Here is a 21,399-nt window from a genome sequence, read left to right on the forward strand (position 1 = left end):
GGTCGTCGCAATCAAACTGCCAACAACATTATATTTACTTTTTGAAGGCACAGCCCCTAAGCCCATTTTCCGGGACTGTAGATACTGGCTAAACACCCATTTTGAACTTTTTTTTCCCAAATACACATCCTTTTTTATAACATTACAGTGATGTATTGCCTTTTCCTCCCCGCTAAGTATCCGAAGTGGCTGCATCTTTACATTCTACATTTCTCTTTTTGCCTGTACAAGGGTGGGTTTGTGTTTCTGATTTTTAGAACATTTTGTTTTGCAAATTGTTGTGTTTAATTAAAGTATACATTTTTTTATTCTTTTTTATTTCATGTGTTTTCAGTACACTTAGTTCCATAACACATGATTACAAAACCCTCAATAAAAAGAAAATAGGATACATAATAAAACTACATAAGTACATCACAATCATAATTCAATACTGCACAGCAGCAATTAATCCTATTGCAAATTTGCTAAAATTAAAAAAAAACACAAAATTATTTATACATCACAGATCGTCTAAAATCATATTCACCTTGCATTACAACCTTATTCAATTAAGAGAATATTTCCATCAACAGTTTCACCAGAGCCAAGATAAGAGAGAGCTGGGGACTTGTCATAAATCTGTCCCATAGGCTTTCCATCAAAACCTGAGAAGTTGAGTGATATGATATGATATGATATGGCATTTATAAGGCACCTATACACAAGTGTTTCAAGGCACGACGAGGCAAGGGGGGGGGGCAAAGGGAGGACAGACAACGATCCTAATAGGCCAGGTGTCATTCAGATCGCGCAAGTGCATGGGAAGAGGGGGAAAAGGAAAGTGCGCAGGAGGACCGGAGAGGGGGAAGTGCAGTACATGGGAAGTGGAATAAATAAGACACATAAAACAGCCAGCTAGTGGCAAGAGCAAGGAAGTGCAGACGTAAGTGCTGGTAGGGGGACTGAAGGGATACCAAAAAACAGTCACCAAGTGCAGGGGTTGCCAGGGAGACAGTACAGGTGGGTAATAGACGGGGCCTGGGCCAGAGATCAGAAAGGGTGGCCAAGTAACCAGTGCAATTTCAGTCAGGAGTTCAGCATGGGAGGGGAGGAGAGAAAGCAGAAGCAAAGAGGAAGGTTTTCAGGTGTTTAAGGAACCAGAGATGGTACTCCACGAGTTTCAGGAATAAAACGTCCCAGACACAAGATCTGTTGATTTAATAATGAGGAAAAATTCATCACTAAGTGGAGCAGAATCTCCAAGGATTTGGCAGCACACAGTCTACACCGTCATAGCTCCTTAGGGAGTCCTAATTTGGCACCAACCACCTCAATAGTTGGTAAACTATTCAATCTGAATTGTGAGTACCAGTCACAAAATTTGTAAGAGGGGAATTTGCTGATACAAGTTCTTAAATCATGTTGGGGTAGGTAAAAGATTACTTTCCCCTTACAAAGGTTTAGTCTCCTCAGATCCTGAACATCCATCGATCTGTCCAAATAATGTATTTTCCTTTTTACCACATCATCTGAATCAGACCCATTGAGATCAGTCATGTGACAAAACACATCACATCGCTACTTGAACTTAGAAGGAATTTAATCCCTTCACCAATAAGTCATTTAGATGGTAGCCGAGACTTTAAGCATCTGACCGTGACAACTTTTTCTCTAAGGAAAGACTCCTCTTAGTGTATTGTGACCACCAAGACATCAATCACAGCTCCAACCCGATGAAGCTGATTTAAACAGAGTTCAAGATGCCCAAGGCCTGCTATAATATTTGACCTTCCAATACATCAAAACAAAATGTATTCTTAAAATTCATCAATTCACAGCCATATAATACAGTAGCAGACACCTCAAGCCTATAAAATTGAATCATTGAGACCAATAATTAGACACACTCTTTTCCTTTCACAGAGTTCATTAAAGAAAGGCATGAGCAAATCTTTTCCTCCATCGTTAATTTGAATCTTTCCCACTGCTTTCTTCCTGACACTATATAAGCTAGGTAATACAATGACTCTACTTTACTTATTTCCTCATTATTTAGCTTCCATATGTAGCTCTTGCTACATCGGTCAGTGCTGCAAGTCATAACATAGGATTTTGATGAATTAATGGTAGGTTGATTTGTATTAAAGTAGGATTCAACACCTAAGAGTACACGTTGCAGGCCTGCCAGAGTATTATCCATCAAAATTAGGTAATTTGCATATGGAATTCAATTCAGCTCAAAGCCAGACCAGTTGGAGGGTTTCCCCAATACCTTACTTTCTTCCCACAGGTCGGCTAAATACACATTAAATAAGGTGGGGGCAAGAACACACCCTTGGCGCACACCCTTCTCTAAAAAAGATCTCTCTAGAAAGTTCCCCCCTCATATTTATCCTAACACTTGGGGCCTGATTCTCATGTAGGTGTTAAGTACCGAAAAGGACATTAAAAGGCTTAACAACCTTTTCGGTACTTAAGACCTATTCTGAAGGTGGCGCATCCTTGTGAAGTTGGAAGGAATGCTCCACTTTCGGAATACATGTGGCGGTTGCTAGGATGGGTTGGAAACCAACCTAGCAACCGCCACATTCTTAAACTTGGCTTTTTAGAAGCCAATTCTTGTGGCACTCCTCCAGTTTAATATGTGCGCTAAACTAGCGCACATTTACGGTACCCTTTTGGTGCTGTTAAACTGGAGGATGCTCTCTGTGCCAAGATGAGAATCGGGCCCTTGCAGTATTACCTTTATACAATAATTGAATCATTCAATATAGATCCAGATCCATTCCCCAAATCATTAATTTCTACCAGACCTGTTGGATATTAACATTATAAAAAGCAGACGATAGGTCTATTGTAGCCACAAAAAGTAATTGACCAAAGTTGCCACCTACGTCAGAAATACATGCAGACAGTGCCAGACCAATAAGAGCAGTTCACATCCCTTTTCTAAAACCTGTTTGTAATGGGTTGAAGTGATGAGTCTTTTTGGACCATCCTGGGAGCTCCCTGAGTACATGAGTGGAAAACAATTTTGAAGAAGAATCAGTAAGTGATATTAGGTGGTAGCATGAGGGATCATTTCTCTCCCCCTTTTTAAATTTGGAATTACAATCGATTTAGTCCAGGAGAGAGGACAAGAACCACTCAACGTAATGTGCGAGAATAACCTAAACTGAATCTCGGACCATAGGATAGGACTGTTTTTAAAAACTCCAATGGCAACACTATCCTGACCACTTGCTCCTCAATGTCGAATTGATCGAACTCAACGTGTCAGATAAGGACCCCTATATATTCAGGTGCATATGGAACAATTAGATTGTCATCATTAACCTTGAATTTGTTAGAGTAATTAAACCAAACCTCCTCTGGCACACAACATGATTGAGTGTGAGACTGCAGCTAATTTTTCCTTATTCAATGTCCACCAAATCGTATGCATATCTTTCCTGATTAACTTGGATAGAAGTTCTTAGTTTATACCTATGTATTTTTGGATTCTATAATATTTAATGCAATTTCTATATTTTTGTTTTAGAGGTTTTCTCCCATTCTCTTTCTCTTCCCAAGAACGATCAGTGCTTTTAGATAATTGCCTAATGGACCTTCTGAGCTCATGCCTTTTCCTTCTTATTTCTTATTCCTCCTTATTTCTTCTTATTTCCTTTTTATTTCTTAATTGAAGTATATATATTTTTATAGAACCTTGACTGGAAATTCCTTTATGATGCACTGTTGCACTATTTCTTTTTTTTGTTGCTACTGTCTTCCATTAGAACACTCTCATATTAGGATAGCCTGCCCTCGGCCGACATTACCACAACAGTTGAAGAAGATACATCTCTTCTTCTCTGTCTTTTTCACCATTATGATTGGAATGACTGTTGTTTTTTAAAGGTTTGGAGCAGCAGTCATTTTGTCACCCATCTCTAAAGCTTGCATCAGATTATAATTGCAGATCTAGGATAGAAAGAACAACAAACATCTCTGGTTCAAAAAACACTGCTGTCAGTCATAGCAATTTTGTGATACCCCTCGGGCCCTAAGCAAGCACAAAAGGGCTGAACACCAAATCTGTACAATCTCCCTTCCCACAAGAACTATAGGGGCTTAGTATGATTTTCCCAAAAGGGAACCATGAGAGAAGCATCTTTCAGATCCAGCCTCACCAACCAATTGTTTGATCGCAACACCTCCCTTAGTTGACGTTTTGTCTCCATTTTGAACTGCTGATAGATCAAGCAGGCATTGAGAATCCAAAGATTTATGACTGAAATAAACCCTTTATCCTATTTCCAAGCCAAATACATAGTTGCTTGTCACCCAAGGAGAGGAAGGCATCCAAAGGAGAACCTGCATCTCCAAAAGAATCAAATGATGCCCCTCCTGGATCACAGAAACCTCTATCAGCACAAGACACACAGTTGATTGACTTGTGCAACTCAATCTGAACCCTGTACATTATGTAGCACACATTTATCATTCTGAATACAAGCAAATTATTAAGAAAACATTGATGTAACAGAAGACTAAAATGGATAGACCCAATATATTCCTTGAGGGAACTGCTCATGTGGCCAATTTGTTCTAAAGACCATGATTCTGAACGGAATCCTTCAGTGAGATAAGAATGACAAGCTTGTAGCTTGGATGCTTCATGCACTCCTTTCAACGCACATGTGAAGCCTGCCAGTTTAGATGAATGGCCAGAAACAAAGCCTGCGCCATGAACAGCCCTGACCTGGGGATAAAAGATCTTCTTTATGCTAGCCTGCTCTTTGTCAATAACAGAGGTGGTAACATTCTTTTACAGGCCTTTAACAAATCTTCCCTGAACAGACCAGTTCTGGCTGACCCAGATCTAAGGATTCTGTCAAACCCCTAACTTGGCATTCACCTTGAGCAGAAAGCCATTACACCATTCTTTGACCATAGATTGTGTACCCCCCACTCCCCAATAGGCAAACTGCTCTCTCTGTCTAACTAATACCATCCGTAGCATATAGTAGAGTACCCTCTAAGTTAGCCTCTTCTGCCTGGTTTAGGAACTTGATTCATGGACCCAGTACATTAAGATGCCTGTAATGGCAGGTACGCCTGGCCCAGTCTTTAGCTATAGAAATGTCCCTAAAGTATAGGACAAGAAAAGGGTCATATTTTTATCTATAAATTGGTTACAGCCTGAAATCCACAGGGCTTGGACACTTGGACTTCATTTTGCTCTCAAATCCTCTGTCCAGTTTATATTTAAGAGATCAATTAGTGCACTCTCCCACCAGCTGGAGGTGACCCACTATATAGAAATAGGGTGTCACAGATTGAGGATCAAACATCTTATCCCCTTGGAAGTCAAACATTCTTAAAGAACCCTCCCGCAAGACATCTTCTGTGTCATTTATTCAATTAACGGGGGATCATCGTCATGTAGACCTTCATTCTATCGTGCTGTAGGGTAGGAATCTTCAGTAATGGAGGCAAACCACGGCTCAAAAAGTGATGACTGGAGAGCCATCTGCCCGGACTCTCAAGCAAGCATTGCGAGGGTCTTGCTCTCAACATGGCGCGCAGGCTTAAACAAATCCATTATTCATGCACAGAGGGAGATGGTGGAAGACACGTCTTTATTTAACTACCACATTGGGCCGACAGCCGAACTCCTGATCCCACCTGACCATCTTGCCGCCCTCCTCCCTAACCCACAGTTCTTTAGTGGCTCTTGAGACCTGAGCTTAGAGCCACTCACATAACGATGTGTAGTGGCTGCAGGAGTCACCTGGCATCATGATATCTCCTCCCCCTTTAAAGTTCAACTAGACTTGAGCTTTATCCCATTTCTTCAATCAGTCTGATGGGCTTTATACGGCTTACGCTGATGCATTCCATGGGCCAGAGGTTCTTGAGCATATGAACAATTTTCTTCCAGTTGGTTTTCCTTGTCATAGGGTTCACTGTCACCTTGGTATGACTCATCTGAGCCTGACAGTCCATCACTGTCACTGGATGATTCCCACCACTCAGGAATGCGACCAGGAAATCTTTTAAAGCATGAAGAGTTTCTTGTGACTTCTTGTTGGCGGTCTCCACAGGCCATCACCATGTTGCCCTTTTTGGCGGTCACTATCAGCATTTCTGGAGCAAAGGTTGAGTATTCCTTTTGGATCTTTGGTTGACACATTATAACTTGGTCTCCCAGCTCTATCTCACACTCGTGCGCTCTCCTTCTCTCGTCGGTGTTGTTCTTCATCTTTTCTTTCTGACTTGTTGTTCAAGTGGTGTAGCAGGTTGTTTGTTTGGACTCGCAGGTAGCCGTGTTCTTATGATTCATCAAAATATGAGGTCCGACGGGCTCACCCCTGTGGTGCTATTAGGAGTATGATGATAGTGATGTAGTAACTGATATAATGCATGTTCAAAGGGTTTGTTGATCTGATGTGCTATCTGTAATGATTTATTGATATTTGCCATGAAGTGCTCCACAATTCCATTAGCCTGGGGCCATCATGGCGTTATCTTACGGTGTATAAAGCCCCTGTATTTGGCAAAGTTTTTGAAATCATAACTCGTGAAAGGTGCTCTATTATCTGTTTCAATATTTTTGGTATGCCATAGACAGATAGCATTCGGTCTAGTGCAGGAATGACACATTTTGATGACATGGAATCTATGATCTGCGCATCTGGAAATCTTGAATGTGCGTCAATAAGCACAATGACATATTTTCCATTTTGTAGGGGTCCAAACAAATCAACTGCCACATCCTCCCAGACACCTCCTGGTAGTGTCGACATTTGCAAGGGATTTGGGGGCATCTTGGGAGCCACTAAAGCGCATAGTTTGCATTTTCCAACCACTTGTTCCACCAGGGTGTCTAGCTTTGAAAAACAAACCTTTTCTCTAAGGAAGTGAGTGATTTGCTGAAGCTAAACCGCGATGAGCCTCATGAGCAGTGCAATTAACCGTTCTCTTAGTTGAGGGTATGACAGTTTTTGATCCTTTCATCAGTATGTGGTTCTCAATTACTGTCAGCTCATCTTTCACAAGTTCCAAAGCTTTGACGTCTTCTTTCACTGTCTCTTTTTCAAGTTTGGCTTGTTGTTTTGCATGAGACATCCTGTCGGTATGTAAGCAGTGAGTTATTATAGCTAGGGCTTTGCTGTTTTCTGAATCTTTACTTAGAGTAGTCCATTCCACTGGCAGCGGTTGAAGATTATGTATTATGTCATTGATATACTTAGCTGCGATGGAGGGATTGGCACTCGGCAGCCCAGCAGGGTGTCTTGACAGATAGTCTGCCGGGTTATTTTCTTTTCCAGGGAGGTGTATGAGGTCTAATTTGTTATCTTATTTTTTTTATTATCTTTATTGTTTTGGTTTGTATAAACCTTTACAAAATTATTTTTAAAAAATATTTATTTTAAAATACACAATTTAAACCAATACAAACAGACTAATCATACTCATTACAATCCTATAAAAACTAAAGTGTATACCTTAAGATAATAATTCACTTTGTTAAAACAAACAACCTTCCTTAAAATTACCAAACATTAAAAGACCATTTTACATCACATTTAAACACGTAAAACTTCATCATTTTAAACAGTACTTATAAAAGTAATTCATAACACATCTCATATAATCCTTCAGTTCGTTTCACGTATTTCAGTAATTCATGTTACATCACATATTATCCTCAAGAATTCATTAACTCGTATTTTCATTATCGTTGAGTTACCGTGAAGCATCTCGTACCAAATATTTTCTCTATTTACATTTGATGTATCATTAACAAACTTTGAGAAATATTCAATCCTTTGCTTCTTCAGTCTTGGCCAAATCAATAACAGATGTAATAGTGATTCCTTTGTATCAGGTTTATTACAATGTCTGCAAGTTTTATAAATCATCTCATTTTTGGCACGAATGCTTTGGATCTCATAGGTATTCAAAACGTTAAACCGGAATCTCATTGTTGAATTACGAAAGGATCTCGATGGATATTTCACTAAGTATTTCTTTGGTACTGCATACCATTTCCAAAAGGAGATTAGTTGTGTATATAAAGACGAATTTAGAACCACCACGTTGTTCTCTAGCCAGTCATATGCTTTTATCAATTTGTTTACTTTCCGTGGGTTTACTATTAAGGTCTCATTTGTAAGTCTGAGATACAATAATTTCTTATCACATAACTTTTTTAGATCTTTCAGAAAAGCTCCATCTAGATCCTTTCCCAGAGTTTGATACAATGAGTTTGTTTCTCCAAGAAGACACTTACGCAGTAAACTTAGTTTTTTGCGATATACTATACTTTGTAACAATGTCAATCCTACAAAGTATAGTATATCGCAAAAAACTAAGTTTACTGTGCAAGTGTCTTCTTAATTTGTTATCTAACAAGTGTATTCCCGACCTTACTTTCTTGGAGGCATTCTTGACTTGGGATCACCGAAGATTGTAAGGAGAGCTTGGTGATCAGTGATTACTGTAAAGGCCTTGCCATAAAGAAAAAGATGAAAATATTCACATGCCCATACCACTGCTAAACCTACTTTTACTGCCTGGTAGTAAGCTTCTTCTGTCGTTGTAAGGATCCTGCTTACATAGGCCACTACAAGTTTTTCGTTTGGTTCTGCAGGGTTGCATTGTGTTAATATGGCACCCAGTCCCGCAGGGCTGGCATCTTCTATTACTTCAGTTTTCTTTTCTGTGTCGAAGTATGCTATGTTATCTGCTCTTGTGATATTGTCACAAATGGTTTCAAAAGCTGTTAGACATTCGGCATGCCACTCAAAAGCATGGCTCTTCCATGTGAGAAGGCGTAATGGGTTACTCACTGTCTCATAGTCTTGTATATATCGAGAGTACTAACGGGACAAACCAAGAAAAGATCTTAGTTCTGATATGTTGGCAGTTGGGTTGAGTTGAAGACTGCACCTTTTTCCGGGGCAGGCCTCATTCCCTTTTCTGAAAATATGGTTCCACAGAATCTCAGAGAGTCTTTCTGAACTCAGACTTAGTTCGACTGAGCGTGAGACCTGCTGTTTCAAGGGCTGTACACACTTTGTGTATTACTGCATTGTGTTCTTCCTTGGTTTTTCTGTAAACAAGTACATCATCTGAGTAGTTCAGACAGTTTGGAACATGGCGGATGACCTTATGTACTTCCTCCTGAAAGATCTCTGCTGCTGATGAAATACCAAAGCTGAGTCTTTTGTATTGAAAAAGTCCTAGATGAGCCACAAATGTGGTAATGTATCTGGATTCTGGAGCAATTTAGATTTGATAGTATCCTTTTTTGAGGTCTAGTTTAGAAAAATATGTGGCTCCGTGCAACAGATGAATCATATCTGTTATTTTTGGGGCTTGGTGTCTTTCCCTTTCAATAGCCTCATTTGCTCTTCTTACGTTCACACATAACCTAATTGATCCCTCTGTTGATATCTTAGGTACATGTTCTATTGGCGATACCCATGGAGTTGGTCCAGTTACCGGTTCTATAACATGTTGTTTCAATAATTTGTTGGTTTCATCCTCTACCTGGTGTTGTATATTAATGGGAATGCCCCTGTAATGTTGAGCAATGGGTTTTATTTCTGGATTAATGTGGAGCTGAATTTTTTGATTTTTTAAGTTTTCTTTATTTCTGGATTAATGTGGAGCTGAATTTCTTGATTTTTTAAGTTTTCTTAGTCCTTTGAATAATTTCAGAAAAGTAGCCTCAATGTATTCTGGTTGAGAAAAGTACTTGTGGGCCATCAGTTGGTACATGGTGTGTACTAGTCCCATATCCACAGCAGTCTTAAAACTGAATATTCAACCGTGTTTTGCTTCAGTTTTTAGCACATGTACCTGAACCTTCGCCATGTGCGACTTGTGTGAGCTTGTAACTGAGGTTACTCCTTTACAGGGTAGGGGCGTGGTGGAGCCATATGGTTAGATGTCTACTCTCACTTTCTTGAGCCTTGGTGGGTTTGGTGATGAATCGTAGACTTCTTCACTCATTATATTGACAGTCGCAACAGTGTCAGTGAGGAAATCTAAAGGTGTGTTGTTTACTTGAATGCTCAGAATATGACTATGTTGAGTGGCAGGGCTATTATTTAAAGCTCATTCATACCCCTTTCTTCGCTGGTCATCTCCTGATGAAGACAGTTCACTGCTGGAACGTGACTTCATTTAAATATAACGGACATAGCTCCTTCACCTGCTGTGCCTTTAGGTGTCAGAAGGTTTGTGTTTGTCTCTCCAATATGTTTTTTGTAATCTCTGCCATCTCGACTTGATCCTCTTTGATCTGGGTCTGGTGCTTCTTGACCTGTTCTTGAAGGGGTTAACCTTCTTGGCTCCTTGACATGTTTCTGTAATATAGGTTGAAATGGAGTATTCTTGTACATAGCTCTATAGTGGTCACATCCACTGCAGGCTGCACACTTTTGACCCATGGCAAAGCATTCTCCTACATGAGGGCACTCGTAACCACATCTATAACACATAGCTTCATTGCTGTTTGCAGCTGAGTTAACAGTTGAAACTAATATATGGACTGCATCATGATCAGAAGATTGTGTCTGCATGGTGACTTTGTTTAGATTGTCTAATTGGGATTCAACTGCAGCTTCCATACGAGCTAGGGCAAGAATTTCATCCAGTGAGCGTTGCTTTTGTAGAAGTTTCTTGCGAAAATTAAGTGAGTCAAATCCAGCTATCACTTGAGACCAAAGTGCCTTTCCATTGGTATAGCGATGCAATTCACAATGCTTCAATTTGATGTGCAAGTGCATTACATACTTGTCTTTCATAATCCACATTGGTTAAAAGTGTAAAATATTCTGTCAATTTGGAATGGAATTCTTGATATGAGGCAGTGTCCAGATTAATTAGCTCCCCTACTATGTCTCTGACTGCAGGCCCCAATGCCATGGATAATGTCTTTTTAAGTCTGGTGTCATCTTTAAGTCGTATAGCCCCAAAATAGAAATTGAAATCACGGAACCATGTAGCCCATTTAAGTCCTAGGTCGCTGGTATCTAGTATGTCAAAGGCATGTGGTAATTGTAACACTTGCGAGCCTTCATTTGTGGTAGCCTGTGTTTCGTTTGGTGGATTGGCACCAATAGAGGACGTGGGAGTTTCTTCACACATGTTGGCTGAGATATTGTCCTATAGTATTAATCAGTATAATATCACCTCAAAGTAATACACTTATGTGTATATAAATCACACACTGTATTTGATGGTGTTTTTCTTTTAATTATTTGTATTAGGTCTTTATCAGAGGCGGGCTAAGGTGGCGTTTTACATTGCCTATGATCACCCTTCTTTAAATCTGGCCACGCATTGCTTTGCTGCCACTCCGTGTTCAATTATATTTATATTTCCTTTATTTTCCTTCTCAAAACGATATCAACTTTTTTTAATAATAACAATGGTGCGGGGCTTCCAACCTGCTTCACTTTCTCTTCCCTTATTAATTACTTCCTACTGTGATGGGAAGGGGGGAGACTGTGTGCGCACGGCGAGTGCTCAATGCTACCAGATTATATGCGTTCGTCTTCCGTGACAGGATTTGTTTCTTCCTGAAGCAGGTTTCAGACACGCGGCATACTCGTCGCCAGTTACCCGGACCCTCAAGCAAGCATTGCGAGGTCGCTCATTCAATGCAGCGCACAGGCTTAAACAAAGCCATGACTCATGCACACATGGAGATTGTGGAAGACATGTTTCTATTTAACTAGCACTTAACAGCCAACTGTCGAACTCCTTAACTCCTGAACCCACGTGAACCTCTGGCCCCGCCCTCCTCCCTAGCCTATTTTTCATGAACAGTGCTGTCCCCTTCGATGTCCTGAGAGTTGGTTGGCACAGGAAATTATCTGCACAGTTCCCTTTATGATATGATATGATATGATATGGCATTTGTAAGGCGGCTATACACAAGTGTTTCAAGGCGCGACGAGCAGGGAGGGGGGAACAAGGGGTAGACAGACAACGATCCTACTAGGCCAGGTGTCATTCAGATCGTGCAAGTGCAAGGGTAGGGGGAAGGGAAAAAGTGCAAGGGGAAGGGGAGGGGGGAAGTGCTGCTCAGGGTAAGTAGAATAAAATAAATAAGTAATAAATAAGTAGGGCCAGGTGGTGGCAAGTGCAAGGTAAGTGCAGACAAGTGCTAGGAAGGGGGAGCTGTAGGGATGCAGAGACAGTCCCGCAGTGCAGGGGTTGCCAGGGAGGCAGTGCAAGTGGAGAGTGGCTGGGCCAAGGACCGAGGTCGGTGAGAATGGCCCAGGTGCAGGTTCAGTGCAGTTTCAGTAAAGAATTTAGCAGAAGAGAGGGGGGGAGAAAGCAGAAGCAAAGAGGAAGGTTTTGAGGTGCTTCCGGAACCGAAGATGGTTCTCCTCAAGTTTCAGGGAGGCAGGAAGGCTGTTCCAGAGAGAGGCCCCTGCCGCAGAGAGAGATATACCCCCAGCTCGTTGCTTCGAGAAGCGGCTCACCCTGAGGGAGTTGGAGACAGATGAGCGGAGGGCTCGGGAAGGGAGATATTTAGGAAGAAAGAGTTGAAGGTATTTAGGCCCCAGAAGGCCTTGTGGACAATGCAGAGGGTTTTGAACTTAATCCTCGCAGCCACTGGGAGCCAGTGTAGAGATTTCAGTCCTGGAGAGATATGGTCCCTGGGCTTGAGGCCAAGGACAAGTCTCGCAGTCCTGTTCTGGATGAGTTGCAGAGGGCAGAGAGTGGAGGCAGGCAGATTAAGATAGAGGCTGTTACAGTAGTCCAGCTTCGTGAGAACCAGGGCTCTGGAGACCGTGAGCTTCTGGGGGAAGGAGAGGAAGGGAAGAATACCTCTGAGGAGGTGCAGCTGGTAGTGTGACTTCTTAGAGACGTCAGATATATGAGGAGAGAAGGAGAGTGTTGAGTCGAAGATGACCCCGAGGTTTTTTGTCTTGCAAGTAGGAGCAGGAAGCGGGCCAAGAGAGGCTGGCCAGAGCACTGCAGGGAAGGAGGGAGTGGGTGTGCCGATGAGTAGAATCTCAGTCTTACTGGCATTAAGGCAGAGGTCATTGGTGGCACACCATTCCTGGATAGCAGACAGACAGTCGGAGATGAGGGAAGGAGAGGAGGAGGCCGAGGGTAGCCTGAAAATGAGCTGGGTATCGTCCGCATAGCACTGAAAGTTGGGGCAGAGAGTGGCGATGCGGTGGGCAAGGAGTGCAAGATACTGGTTGAACAGCCGGGGATAGAGATTAGATCCCTGGGGGACACCACAGGTAGAGAAAAAGATGTCAGAGAGGAAGGACCGCAGTTGGACCTGGGAGGGTCGATTGGAAAGGAAAGAGGTCAGCCACGCCAGAGCCTGACCAGTGATACCCAGGTTATCACGGAGATGGTTGAGCAGGATGGCATGGTTGACAGTGTCAAATGCAGAAGAGAGATCGAGCAGAATGAGAACACAAGGAGTGTTGGAGTCAAAGTTCAAGAGTAGGTCCTCACGGATGTTCAGGAGAGCAGTTTCCGTGCTCCTGGCAGCTCTGAAGCCAGATTGATGGTCATGAAGACTACCAACAGATTCAGCATGGAGGTTAAGCTGGGAGATGGCCAGTTTCTCCAGGAGCTTGCCCAGGAAGGGAGTGATGGAGATTGGGCGATAGTTAGCCGGGCAGAAGGGGTCGGAAGAGGGTTTCTTAAGAAGAGGGTGCACAAGGGAGTGCTTAAGGGGGGATGGGAAGACTCCAGAGGCAAAGGAGTGGTTGCAAAAGTCAGCCAAGGCAGGGGCCAGGGAGTCGATGTGGTCCTTGATAGTTTTGGAGGAGCAGGGGTGAACCTGTTTAGACGAGACTTTCATAGATCGGACTTGTCTGGAAACCTCGTCAGCAGAAAAAAGGGGAAAGGCAGAGAAGGAGGGAGGAGGGGTGGCTGCAGAAGGGCCAGAGGAAGAGCAGGGAAGAGAGGGGGGGAGGTGATAGGAGGAGAGTGAGGACAGGATGTCCTGAGTTTTAGAGATGAAGTGAGAGGCCAGTGCAGTGCAGAGGGCCTGGGAGGGTATAGGAGAGGTAGAGACTGAAGCAGGGTTGGCAAGCTCCTTGCAGATTTTAAAGAGTTCGGCCGAGTTGTTAGATGCAGAAGAGATGCAGGCTTGGATAAGGGATCTCTTCTTGGTGAGAACGGAGAGACGGTATTGCCTTTGGAGCAGGCAGCAGGCCAGTTTGTCAGAGGATGTACATGAAGCACGCCATTTCCTCTCTGCCACCCTGCACTTGCGTTTTAGGGTGACGAGATCCGAGTCATACCAGGAGTTACATTTGGCTTTGGGCTTCAGGCGGATTCTCATGACAGGGGCAAGGATATCAAGAGTATCAGATATAGCAGAGTGGAGCGTGGAGAGGGCTGTGTCAGGGTGGGAGTCAGCCGAAGGGGGAGGGGGGGGCGAGAAGGTGGCAGCGAAACCCTCAACTGACACGCGCTTCATGGGTCGGATGACCGAGAAGGTGGGTGGCAGTGATGAGGGTGGCTTTGCCTGTGGGGTAGGGAGGGTGAGGTGGAGGATAGGAGAAAGTGATCACTCCAGAAGAGAGGAGTGGAGAGAGGGACAGAGAGGGGAAGGTCGGAAGAGATCAGAGCATCAAGAGTGTGCCCTGCAGAATGGGTAGGCCCAGACGGGAGAATAGAGAGTGAGAGAGAGTCGCAGAGGTCGCGAAAGAGTCCAGAGGGGGGACAGGAGGCATCCAGGTGGATGTTGAAATCACCAAGGAAGAGGAGTTGGGTGGTTGAGGCCAGGAGTGAGGAGGAGAGGTCAGCCCACTCATAGAGGAAGGAGGAAATTTGACCAGGTGGCCGATAGATAGTAGCCACTGTAAGGGAATGGCTAGGAGAGAGAGAGAGTCGGCAGACAAGACACTCGAAAGAGGAGTAGGTCTGCGTAGGAATGACAGTGGCAGGAATCCACTCAGGGAAGATAAGGGCCACACCCCCTCCTGCACGGTTGGGCCTGGGCACGGAGAGGATCTTGTAACCGTCAGGTAGGAGTGTGTCAAAGCTGGTGACAGAGCTGGTCATGAACCATGTCTCAGTGAGACCGAGGACATCCAGGTCCAGTTCCTCAAGGAGGCGACAGATATCAGAGGAATGTTTGATGGCAGAGCGAGAGTTAAGAGTGGCAATGTGGAGAAGGTTGCCATCCTTGAAGGACTTCGGGGGAGGGGTACAGATCAGAGGTACGCCCTGCAGAGGTGTAGAAGAAGGAGGTGAAGAAGGAGCACGAGAGGGGGCAGGGAGGGAGGGTAGAGGCAAGGTAGCCGAGGACAGAGGAGGGGGGACAGTAGGAGAGGAAAGGAAGTTGATGAGGCGTGGGAAGCGTCTATCAAAGGGGTGAAGGTTAGCCTGAGGGCCTTGGACCAAGACGGTCCCATTAGCGTAGACATTAATGATGACCTTAGAGGAGCGGAAGGGGGCCAAGAGGACATCCCAACGGGTGCCACCATTAATGGGAGAAGAGGAGAAAGGAGAGAGCACAGAGACCATATGGAGGGGCCATAGATCAGGTGCGGGCACAAAAAAGAGGATGTCAGTAAGAGTTTCCTTGGAGCAGGCACTAGTGTAGTTGTCAGCGATAGGGAGGCCTGGGTTGGAGACCAGGATGTCCTTTTTAAACTTTTTCCTACCAGATTTAGTGAGGAGAGCAGGATAGTCAATAGAGAAGCAGTTAGAGAAGTTGCTTTGTGCAAACAGTGCTTACTTTTCATGAGGACCTTTTTTTCCCTAGGGATCCAAATACAGTACCGGCTCCCCACTCTCTGGCAACCTCACCTCACCATCACCTAATATGGTCCAAACCCTTATCCATGAAAATTTAAAAAGTTCAAAAGGCCCCAAAAAAGCTTCTTATTTCTTGTCAAAGACACTGCCAATGGCCAGGGTATCAAATCACATAACCCACTGCCTCCAGTCATCTCGTTGCACAGGGTTATTGACTGGCTATTCAGTGGCTTCAGGGGATCTGGGGCCATGTTCCATATTGGTATCCATAGTAGGTAATGACTTAAGCATCCTGCAACAATTATCAGCCACCGTGCTGAATATAAACTCATCTTTTAGCTCCATTCTCCTGAAAAAACATACACTGATAGAGAATTTTACTGCACTTGCTGGTCCCTTTCTCTAATACAGACGGACGGACTCGCATGATAATGTCCGTTCAACAATGAGCGAAAAGCGCTACGAGCCTGTTTGGGATCATTTTTGCAGAGGTGCTCGCCTGAGAGCTGATCAACAAAGATGAACAGTCACAGCCTAATAATCAAAATCATTAAGTACAATAAGGCACAAACATGTCAAAAGACATAGTACATAAATCACACAATAACACAGGGAAACCAGGAGGATACCTACCTGACTGGTGCACAAATAGCAGTAAAAATATTTCGGGGATAGAGAATGTTTATGAATCAGAGGTGTGTGGGATTGGTGAAAAGAAGACCTATAACCCACCACAATACCACAATGGCCTCTGCCTAAATGACAAAAAGACCAAACTACTTCTCCTAGGGGTGCAACTTCGCCTGAACAAACTTGATGATGCCTTTAAAGCCTTCAACATAGACGGTAACACAATTGAAGTGTCAAATATTGTAAAAACTCAGGCTTTTACTTAGACTCCGCACTGAATCTAACCAAACAAGTTAATGCCACAGCGTCAGCTGCCGTCTACACTTTCAAGTTGATCAACGCCTACCGACCCTTTCTCTCACCTGACAGTTGCATCACAATAGCTAGATCTCTAATCCTGTCGAGACTGGACTACTGTAAGGCTCTCTATGCTGAAACTAAGACCCAAAACATCAAAACCTTACAGGTGATTTAAAATAACGCTCTTCAACATACCTAAAAACTCACACATTTCCATGACCAGAAGGAACACCCATTGGCTTCCTGTCCAAGAGCATATCCTCTTTAAAACACTCACGCTGACTCATAAATGCCTGCACAACACAGCCCCTTTCTACCTAGCCGACAAAGTCTCTAGATCCCCATCGAATAAACCTACACGTTCTACTCATCTGAACCTGCTCTCAATGTCTAGGTCCAAACTAATTGCTGGAGCTGCTTACAAGTTCAAGGTTCTTTAAAACATATGTTTATAGACTGCCAATATGTTAAACTATTCTGGAAGCATGTGTGGAATACCATCAAGTGCATTTTTAACCTTACTATGGACTTTTGTTTTGATTTTCTCATCTTTGGTAGTTCCATGCTACATAACTCAGTCAAGAAACATGCTAGATATCTGTTTAATTTATCCTTAATGGGTGCAAAATATCAAGACCAATTTGAAAAACGTAAGCAAAATTAATTATAAATTTTGGTGGAATTCTATATGCAATATTCACATATTGGAAGGATGTAATGCTTCTACCCCTGATTTACAAAACAAGTTTCAGTTGAAATGGTAATCATTTAATGAATTTTTATCTGTGTAAATTTATCATCGATAACCTATGTATCAATATCCTGTGAGAATGCATGATTTATTTGTACCCCACCCTTCATCCCCATCCAACTTCCTCCTCTTGTCTGTGTTCTGTCCAGTTGGTGTTTTGTCTTGATGTCTGTTATTGTTTGTTTCCCCCCAATATTTAAAAATTTCTAGCACAATTTTGTTACTATATAAGGGAAGGATACTTGGTTTACTTTGTATTAATTCTCATTATATCCTGTTTACCTGCTTGTATATCCGCTGCTATACTTGACATATGATATTTGTATTTTCTGCCTTGTATACCTAATCTTATCCAAAAAAAATCTTTAAACAAACTACAGAAAGCTGGAGGATACAGTTTCCCTTCCATAGCTGCCAGACACTGGAACACCCTTCCGGCTAAACTCAGGTCAAAAGAGTCATTCTGGACCTTACGGAGACAACTGAAAACTTGGCTCTTTTTGCAGGAAAATCACAACTAAGGGACTGATTAACAAAAGTGTTTTATAATGCTACAATCCCATTGAAAAACGACCTGTGAATTGGGCCCTATGTCTTCCATAGCAACCCGCCAGCTCACATTTCAAGTAACATACTAGCTCAACCTGACATAGCCTACTGTACAGTCTCCAGAATTGTCCTCTGTCCAATGCTACCTATGCTACATTACTACATTGTAACTATAGCTGTACCTTATTGATATTGATATTGATATTTTATTTCTGTTGCGCTCGCACACAAGTGTTTCTGAGCATGACAAGGCAAGGGAGGGGAACAGAGGAGAACAAAACAGCGTTCTTACTAGGCCCAGTGACATTGAGAACGCAGAAGTGCATGGGCGAGGGGGAGGGGAAAAGTGCATGGAAGGGGGGAGAAGTGGAAAGTGTGAAGCAGAGGAGATTCAGATAAATAACAATAAATAAATAATAAAGGCAACAAACAGTGGTAGTGCAGCCAGTAATGTGCAAGTGCTAGGTTTAAGGCAGCAGACAGGGTAGACCTGATAAGTGCAGGAAGAAAAAGGGGGGGCTGTTGGGGTACAGATACAGACCCCAGTGCAAGGGGTGGCTCGGAGGCAGTGCTGGACGGTGAGCAGGTACCTGGGCCTAGAGGACAGAGGGTGGCTATGTGCATGGTGCCAAGAGAGAACAGATCAGCAGGGGAGAGGGGGAGCGAAGGCAGAAGAAAAGAGGAAGGTCTTGAGGTGCTTCCGGAATCAGAAATGGTTCTCCTCAAGTTTTAGAGTGGCAGGGAGTCTGTTCGAGAAGGAGGCCCCAGCCAAACACAGAGATCTACCCCCAGCTTGTTTCTTTGAAAAACGACTGTCCCTGAGAGAGTTGGAGGTAGAGGAGCGAAAAGCTCGAGAGGGGAGGTATTTGCGGAGGGATACCCAAAGGTATCCCTCCGCAAAACGCTCTGCATTGTCCACAAGACTTTCTGGGGCACCCACGCCCCAGAAAGTCTTGTGGACAATGCAGAGGGTTTTGAATTTAATCCTTGCATCCACTGGGAGTCAATGGAGAGATTTCAGAGCTGGAGAGATACGATCCCAGGGCTTGAGGCCAAGGACACGTCTCGCAGTCCTGTTCTGAATTAGTTGCAGAGGGCGGAGAGTAAAGGCAGGTAGATTTAGAAAGAGGGTGTTACAATAGTCCAAACTAGAGAGAACCAGAGCTTGGGATACCATGAGCTTCTGGGAAGGAGAGGAAAGGCAGAGTACCTCTGAAGAGGTGCAGTAGGAAATTTGACTTTTTAGAGACCTCAGGGAGGTGGGCGGAGAAGGAAAGGGTGGAGTTAAAGATGACCCTGAGGTTCTTAAACTCGCAGGTGGGGGTAGGAGGAGGGCCAAGGGAGGCCAGCCAGAGAGTAAGGGAAAGGATGGTGAAGGTGTGCCGATGAGGAGGATCTCCATCTTGCTGGCATTCAGACAAAGATCATTGGCGGCACACCAATCTTGAATGGCAGTTAGACAATCAGAGATAAGAGAGGGAGAGGAGGTAGCAGAGGGCAGCCTGAAAATGAGTTGAGTGTCATCAACGCAGCACTGGAAATTTTAGCAGAAAGTGGCAATGCAGTCGGCGAGAGTTGCCAGGTATTTGTTGACAAGCCAGGGTGAGAGGTTAGACCACTGGGGAACATCACAGGTAGAGAGGAAGATAGATGAAAGGAAGGACCCAATTGGACCTGGGAGGGTCGATCTGAGAGGAAAGAGGTCAGCCAGGCCAGAGCTTGATCAGTGATACCCAGGTTTTCATGGAGACGGTTGAGCAGGATGGTATGATTGACCGTGTCGAAGGCAGAAGGGAGGTCGAGGAGGATGAGGACAGAGGGAATGGTTGGAGAGCAGATCTTCACGGATGTTCAGGAGAGCAGTTTCCGTGCTTCTGGCAGCTCTGAAGCCAGACTGGTGGTCATGGAGACAGCCAGCAGAATTGGAATCAAGGTTAAACTGAGAGATGGGCAACTTTTCCAGGAGTTTGCCCAGAAAGTGAGTAATAAAAATTGGGTGATGGTTAGCTGGACAAGAAGGATCAGCTGTGGGTTTCTTGAGAAGAGGATGCAAAAAGGAGTGCTTCAGAGTGGAGGGGAAAGATCCTGAGGCAAAGGAGTGGTTGCAAAAATAAGCAAAGGCCAGAGCGAGGGTGTCAATATGGTCCTTGATGGTTTTAGAGGAACAGGGATGAACCTGTTTTGACAAGGCTTTCATAGATCAGACTTGTCTAGCAGCCTCGTCAGGGGAGAAAAAAGGAAAGGACGAGAAGGATGGTGGGGGTGGCTAAAGGAGGGTCATCAAGCACAGATGGAGAGGGGAGAGAAAGGGTGTGGGTGGAGAGGGTGGACAGGATGTCCTGGGTTTTTGAAATGAAGTAAGAGGCAAGAGCAATGCAAAGAGCCTAGCAGGCAACTGGAGGGGTAGAGACTGCAGCAGGGTTGGCCAGCTCCTTGCAGATTTTAAATACTTTGGCGGAGTTGTTAGATGCCACAGAGACACGAGCTTGAATGTGGACCCTCTTCTTGGTGAGGACAGAAAGTCAGTATTGCCTTTGTAGCAGTCAAAAGGCCAGTTTGTCAGAGGATGAACAGGAGGTCCTCCATTTCCTCTCAGCCACCCTACACTTACATTTAATTGTAGCTAGGTCAGAGTCATACCAGGAATTGCACTTGGCTTTGGACTTTAACCGGATCCTCAATGACAGGGGCAAGAACATCAAGCGTATCAGAAATTGAAGAGTAGAGCAGAGACAGGGCTGTGTCAGGATGTGAGACAGCCAGAGGTGGAGGGGGGGAAGTGGCGGCAAAAACCTCAACTGACATACGCTTCATGGGCTGGATGTCCGCGAAGGTAGGCGGCAATGTTGGGGTAGGCTCGGCTTGGGGGGAAGAGAGGGAGAGAGAAGAGATTGATGAGGGAGTGATCACTCCAGGAGTGGTCAGAGGGATGGAGAGGGGGAGATCAGAGGAGAGCAAGACATCGAGTGTGTGCCCTGCAGAGTGAGTCGGGCCAGAGGGAGGATGGACAGGGAGAGGGAGTCGCAGAGGTCAAGGAAGAGTACCGAGGAGGGGCAAGGAGAGTCTAAATGTATATTGAGGTCACCGAGGAGGAGGAGTTGAGTGGTAGAGGCTAGGAGGGAGGAGGAGAGGTATGCCCACTCATAGAGAAATTAGGTGATTTTACCAGGAGGCCGGTAGATGGTAACCACAGTAAGAGAGTGGTTAGGTGAGAGAGAAAGCCTACAGACAAGGCATTCAAAAGAGGAGTAGGTCTGAGTGGAAACGATAGAGGCAGGAATCTACTCAGGAAAGATCAGGGCTACCCCTGCCCCACCTGACCGGGAGGATCTAGGTGCTGAGAGATCAACAGGGAGGAGAGTGTCAAAGCTTGTGACAGAGCTGGTGTGAACCATGTCTCAGTAAGACGAAGGGCATCAAGGTCTGGTTCTTCA

This window comes from Ambystoma mexicanum, chromosome 10 (assembly GCF_040938575.1).
Source record: "Ambystoma mexicanum isolate Mex_15411 chromosome 10, UKY_AmexF1_1, whole genome shotgun sequence".
Lineage (NCBI taxonomy): Eukaryota > Metazoa > Chordata > Amphibia > Caudata > Ambystomatidae > Ambystoma > Ambystoma mexicanum.